The sequence below is a fragment of the Cyrtonyx montezumae genome, unplaced genomic scaffold (assembly GCF_038088225.1).
Source record: "Cyrtonyx montezumae isolate F1298 unplaced genomic scaffold, pur_monq_1.0 scaffold_12, whole genome shotgun sequence".
NCBI lineage: Eukaryota > Metazoa > Chordata > Aves > Galliformes > Odontophoridae > Cyrtonyx > Cyrtonyx montezumae.
The window spans coordinates 280,422-287,304 of record NW_027071848.1 but is presented as its reverse complement, the minus strand read 5'-3'; positions in this window follow the sequence as shown (position 1 = coordinate 287,304).

Below are 6,883 nucleotides of genomic sequence, written 5' to 3'. Positions count from 1 at the left end.
CTTCCAAAATCTTTCCTACGGTTGCCAATAACATCCAGCCGTCAAAGTGCCTTAATATTTTGAGAAGCAAATGTAGAAACTTTCCCTTGGGGAAGAAAAGCAGCTCCTGTCTGAATATAACTGAGACTCATGCCTGCCTATGCCTTCTTGAACAGGTACTGAGTCTGCATTAGGACCATCCCAGGAGCAAAAACTCTACAACTTTTTCAGCAATATCTGCATTTGTTGCCAAAGACTTCACTTTTAAGATGGAGGCATCCACTCCAGATGGTAAAAGTGGGAAGATTTCAGGTCCATGCCCTGAAATGACCAACTCATTTTAACCTTTCTTTTATGCAGATCTATGACTTCCAATGGGACTTTCCTGCAGGAAAATCTGACCCTAAGCTGTCTGGGCTTCACACTCAGCCTCAGGAAAAAAAAAAAAAAAAGCCAACCAAAAAGCTATGGGATGTCAGAGACAGTGAGAATAGGGCACACTGAAAAGGGTTTTATGAGGTCCTTAGATTGCAGTGGAGCCTTCAGGATAAAGTATGAAGCTGAAGTGAAAATCCAGTGGAAATAAAATGTAAAAACTTCCTGCTCTCTTTCTCTCACCCTTCGGGTGTTACACCTTTAGTCACCCTCATCCTGCTACATTGGGCCATCTCATCCTTAGGAAAAGATGCTACTGCCTCTTTCCCCGAACAAAGCTATTGAATCAGACCCAAAACACTGCAAAGAGCATAGCAGGTCCGGTCCTGGAGTGCAGATGTGCAGGTGGCAGCCATACCCCAAAGAAAGGAGTGGGAACACAGCAGTCCTTTGTGTGGCCCTGCCCCGGTGCAGAGAAAACCACTATTGGTGGCTGTACATATTTTCTTTTGTATGCAGACATACAGAAATATTTATAAGATATATCTCACGCTTTACTCTGCTCTTCTTCCTACATAAATATATCTCTATATTATAAACAAGACTTAACAATAGTATGCAGTAAATGCTGAAGTTTCTGGTGCAACAGCAGAATGCTAGCTTATTATGTTTCATTCAAGGTTCCCTACTTGGAAAGAAAGCCAGGTCTCCTTCCCAAGGATGGGAGAGGACAAGGCTCGAGGCACTTGCTGGCGTGGGATAGATAAGTTCCTTTATTCCCTCTTTCCCCAACCTCTTCATTTTGAGCAGAATTAGCCAAGATACAATCAAGACAAAGAAATGGAGCACTCAGAGGAGGAGAGTCACCATTCTCATTTTGCTGTTGTATCAGCAATCCTCTCATCACTTAAATATCCCAGAGTCCCAAAAGTGTGCACTAACAAATGTGACTGATGCCTCTCGTGGGTGGTTTGCTCCTCACTCCTGTGTGCAGGGAAGAGAAACGTAGAATCATAGAATATCCCGAGTTGGAAGGGACCCATAATGATCCTTGACTCCAATTTTAGAAGCTGTGGAGTGGAGATTTTAGCTTAAGATTACTTCATCTCTCTTTATATATATAATATTATATATATATATATATATATACAATATATATATATATATATATTGCTGTGAGCAATAGTCTCTGTGTCTCTGTTAGGAAAGACATCTGCTCCAGGAGCAGAAGGTATCAGAGCCTTTGAAGTCTTGTGGAACATTTTTGGGAATCCTGTTTCTCAGGAAAAGTGCCATACGAATCAATCCTACAGAAACGTGGGGGACTGAGGCACCTTCCCAAAAGGAAATACAGCAGTAACAGCACCATCTTCCTCTTTTTCTTCTTTTCCAGCCACCCTCTAGGAGTCAGCTGCTCATGACATGCCTCTGAGCAGCCCTTGGGAAATGGAAGAAAATAGCATGACAGGCAGTATCAGAGCTAAAATAGCAATATCAGAGCTATTTTGTACTCCAGTATTGTGTGCTAGAGTAAATTTAGGTATTTTGTTCTCCTTGGTTACTTTGTTGGAGTGGGATTGGCCTCTTCCTTGCCTTCCCTCCCCCTCTGAGCAGGTAGAAAGAGGCCTTTGGTAGTTTGTCAGTGGTTTGTGTAATTGTCACCCCATAAAAACTGGTGGACTGAAACGTCTCTGCAGTGCAGTGTGATGAGAGGTTGGTTGTCTTTAGGCTGAGATGCAGACAGGTCAGTGGCACAGATCCCAAGGCCAGAATTTGGCTTTGTTTGATATTCTAAAGACAAGGTCAGTCTTCATTCTTTTAAGGAATTTTCTTTTTAATTCCATGTTCTGAGGAAGTCAGGGGATATTCTGACCGAAGGAAAACTTGAGCGTTTCAATTCTGTTCTGTAATGACTTTTTCTTGCTCCCTTGCTGATGTCTTGAGTCTTTGCTTGGCGCAAAAAATAGTGAGATGGAAGAAGTGCTCTGTATGCACATTGTTTTCAGCTGCAGCTCACTCCTCCAGTGTCAGACCCTTGTCCCTCATCTGCTTTTCCCATGCCAGAAGAAACTTTTTCTTTGCAGAACAAGAGAAGATATGAGTAAGTCTACCAGGCATCTGCAGGTCCTCTGACCTCAGGATGGGAAGTGACCTTTAGATATTGAACTGAAATGGCTGAGGTGTTTAGAGATTTGTACTTTGAGGCATCCAGGCTTAAGATACCTTCTTGCTTTTCTAAAAATCCTTCACCACTGGCTTAATCTGAGTTTTGCTTTGTTGAGCCCAGAGTCCCTGTGGCCCCAGCCCATCTCCCAGGCTGTTATCAGAGGATCATAGAATGGTTTGAGTTGGAAGGGGCATTTAAAGTTCATCTGGTCCCACTCCCCCACAGTGAAAAGGGATGCCCACAGCTCCATCAAATGATCAGAGCCACAGCCTACCCTTGGGTATCTACAGGGATGGGGCACCCACCACCTCTCTGGGCAAACAGTGCCAGTGCCTCACCATCCCGATTATAAAAAACTTCTTCCTTTTATCCAGTTTAAATATTCCCTTTTTCAGCTTGAAACCATTTCCCCTTGTCCTACCACAAGACCATGCTAATGAGTCTGTCCTCTTCCTGCTTCTTCTAGTTCCCCTCTTGATACTGGAAGATCTACGAATCAACACTGTTACTCCGATTTTACCATAACTCCCAAGTTTCCAGAGCTCTTTCCTTTCCAGAGTGGCTGCACCTTGACCGACATCCCTTGTTGCACTGTCCTGTTTCATCCAGCAAATTGGACTCATCTTGTTCTTAATGCTTTGGATGCTTTCCTCCTGGCATCAGCAGCAATTCCAATTGCAATTGCAATGAAACGTAGCTGCCAAATAATTTTCTGTGCATGTGTGGCCCAGAAAATATTTGTGAGAACTTTAGCCACAAACCAGTTCTGCAGGAGTCTGCAAGGAAAATCTGTCATTAATGGCAGGGCAAGACCTTCACGTACCAACTCTTCAAGAAGCAGATTTCAAGACTCTGAAACAGGGGTCTAAGTTTCTGAATCAAATGGCTCTAATTAATGTGAATACCTCTGTCAGCTGATGCTATAGTTCCCTCTCTCCTAACATGGCCTGCTAGATCCTAACAGCTGGTGGTGTTTGGCTCAGCTCCACACCCTACCACACAGCTCTGTTGATTTACACTAGCTGGAAAAATACAGCTGATATATTCCTATAAATATTATTATTTCAAAATATTGCAATATTACCCCTGAGGGAAAAGGGCAAGCTATCTTGAAAAGTATTATACTGGTGGCTTTGCAGCATTTATTCATTTGAAGAAATATCCGTGATTTAATAAAACAATTTATATTTAATGCTATTTCCAAATCCGAGGATTTAAACCTTGCACGCATCCAGCTGGCTTTCTATTTTTTGATGAATCCTTCCCACATCCTCACCCTCTTCCATTTTTATATCATTTAGATTGCTCCCCAAAGGTGAGCAAATGGCATTCATTATAGAAAACTTCCACCCAATCCTTTATTTCAGTCTGCATAATGGAAAGTATTTTAGAGTCTTAGGATCATTAAGGTTGGAAAATACCTCTAAGATCATCAAGCCCAACCACCAACTCATCAAAATGTCAGCACTGACCACACTCGGGCAGGCAGCCCATCAGAGTTCCATGTGCTGCTACAAAAGTCCTTGGTGAGAGGAGAGATAGGGGTAAGGAGGGACAAATCTGAATCTAATGAATGGTGCCTTTGTCAGGAAGGTGATACAAGAGCCCTCAAAGGACTGTGATCCCTGAAGGCAACCAGCAGCATCCTCCCAGAGCATGTGCTGCCTGGGCTGGGTACCAGCCTGGGAAATGCTGGGAGGATGCTCTGGAAGTACAAATGGATGAGAGTAGTGGGAGGATAACTCAGCCCTGGGCTTTTCCTTCTCCTTCACCATCTGTTTGCAAAAGCATTTCTAATGGGATCATCTAGTTCATCAAGGAAAATTCAAGCAAGAAGCAGAATTAGAGAATCATAGAATGGTTTGAGTTGGAAGAGGCATTTAAAGTTCATCTGGTCCAGCTCCCCCACAGTGCAAAGCGACCACCACGGCTCCATCATGTGCTCAGAGCCCTTTCCAGTGTGACCTTGGGTGTCTGCAGGGATGGAGCACCCACTACCTTGCTGGGCAACCTGTGCCACTGCCTCACTACTTTTGTTGTAAAATCTTCTTCCTAATATACAATCTAAATCTTTATTCTTTTAGTTTGAAACCATTTCCCCTTGTCTATCAATGAAACCATCCTGCACTGTCTGAAGTCATTTTTTCCCCCAACCAAAATCCTTCTCCTTATTACACACTTTACAACCACCCATGATATCTTATCCCAAATACCCTCACCCCATCATGAAGATTTGCCTTCCTTGTCGTGAAACACTACTGTGTTGCCCCCAAGAGCAGAGCAGACTCAGACTTTGTCGTTTACATGTGTCTGATGGAGTAGAAAACAAGATTTGGGAGAGGGAGAGAAAGAACAGGAAACTTGAAATCCACCTGAGATTAATGATTTTAACATGTACAACATGTTTTGTTTTGCTTTGTTTTCCCCTCAGGAGCAGTTTCTTCAGTCAGACAGTGTTTGATTAAATATCTCAGCAGAGTTATGGTTTATTCATCTAGAACAAAAGTTTCCCCCCTGTTCAGGGACACAGCATTAGCTTTGTTTTCTAATTATAAGAGCAACAATAATAATAAAAATAATAACAACAGTATGCATTGTGGATCATTTTAGCTTGGTTTTGTTTTTCTTTGTTGAAAGTAAGTGAACTGCGTTTTGTCAGTCTTGTAAATATGAAATGAGTAATTTTAAAGATCATTTCTTTGTTGCAGGGAGGTTTTTGCTCCTTTAAGTGGAATTTTTCAATGTTTTCACTCAAACCTCATGGCCTAATAACGTCTCCTAAAAATAATAGAACAGAAGAAGAGAGTGTAACTTAATTGCATGACTCCAGGAGCAAACGCATGAGGGGAAATGCTGCTAATGCTGCGTCCCTCCTGCACGTGGGGAGGAACCTGGAGCATGAAATCTGCCATGGGCTGTGTTCTGAGGAGTCTTTCCATCCACACAACACAGCCACAACCTGAATGAGGACAGCTAAACACGTGCATAAGTGTTCCTCTGGATTGAGGCCAAAGTGCTGAAAACCTCAGAGGATGGAAGGGCAGTTATCGATATCTGAGATCTCTCTAAGTGGTAACTGCTGACAAACATGGGCTTTTTTTAAATGGAGAGATCCATTTCTTCCAGATTTCCTAGGGCTAATGCTGGGCCTCAAATTCACCCAATCTGGAATGGGAGCTGTAGCTTTGCTCAGTGGTGATGAACGGTGAAGATGGACTGGAGTTAAGACAAGAAAATAAAAGCATGCAACATCATCTCCATAGGTCTGAGGGAAGGCAGAATAAACTGAAAGGGAGCGAGAAATATGAAGAATTAGAAAAGCTCTGCAGTTGTGGGAACAGTGATGGGGACATCAGCAGGGTAGGAATCAAGAACTACAAGTGGAAGTTGGCCTCTTCTACCAGGTAACAGGAATGAGATGATGATGAGAGGTAATGGATGAGAGGTAATGGCCTCAGGTTACACCACGGGAGGTTAAGGTTGGATCTGAGGAACAACTTCTTCTCAGAAGGAGTGGTAACACATTGGAACAGGCTGCCCAGTGAGGTGGTAGAGTCACTGCCCCTGGAGGTGTTCAAGAAACATGTAGATGTTGCACTTAAGGCCATGGTTTAGTGGTCAATACTGGTGGCAGATGTACAGATGGACTGGATGATCTTAGTGGACTTTTCCAATCTTAACTACTCTATGATTCACAATTTCTTATCAGTGGTGACAACTCATATTTGCTGTAATCTGCATGCTCTGTGGGTGTGCAAGAGTTCAGCTTCAGCCTCCTCAAGTATCTGCTGCATCCTCTAAATTCATACTGAATTTCAGAGGATAAAGAGGTTTAAATCCACCATTCTATGAAACATCCATTGTAGTGGGCATGGTGGTGATGGTTTGATGGTTGGATTAAAGGACCTTTGAGGTCTTTTCCAAGCTTAATGATTCTATGAACTCTTAGCCTAAATCTAATCTAATAACTTAAAAAGTTGTTTAAGATGAGCTGCCATAATCTGGGTTATTATGGAAGACGTTAATAGCGGCAACTCAATCAAAATAGAAAATCTCTAGGTACATCTCAAAGCAATTTCCCTCAGGTCTGGGAGGCTGAGCGAAAAAAGGAGGACCCAAACCCACTCTGATGCTTGCAGACACCGTAAACATGCACCACCTGTGGCTCCTTTCCACTCCACTACCTGTTCAATATGCAATTAATTTTACAAAGTGCTGCATATGTCAACCAGGGCCAAGGTCAGGAAGGAAAACAGTTTCCTTTTCTAAACTCCAAACAGACCAACTGCTCTGTCCAGAGCTGCTCTCCTCATCTGGCGTGGATAGATTAAAATACCACCTCCCTGCTCACCTCTGCAGGTG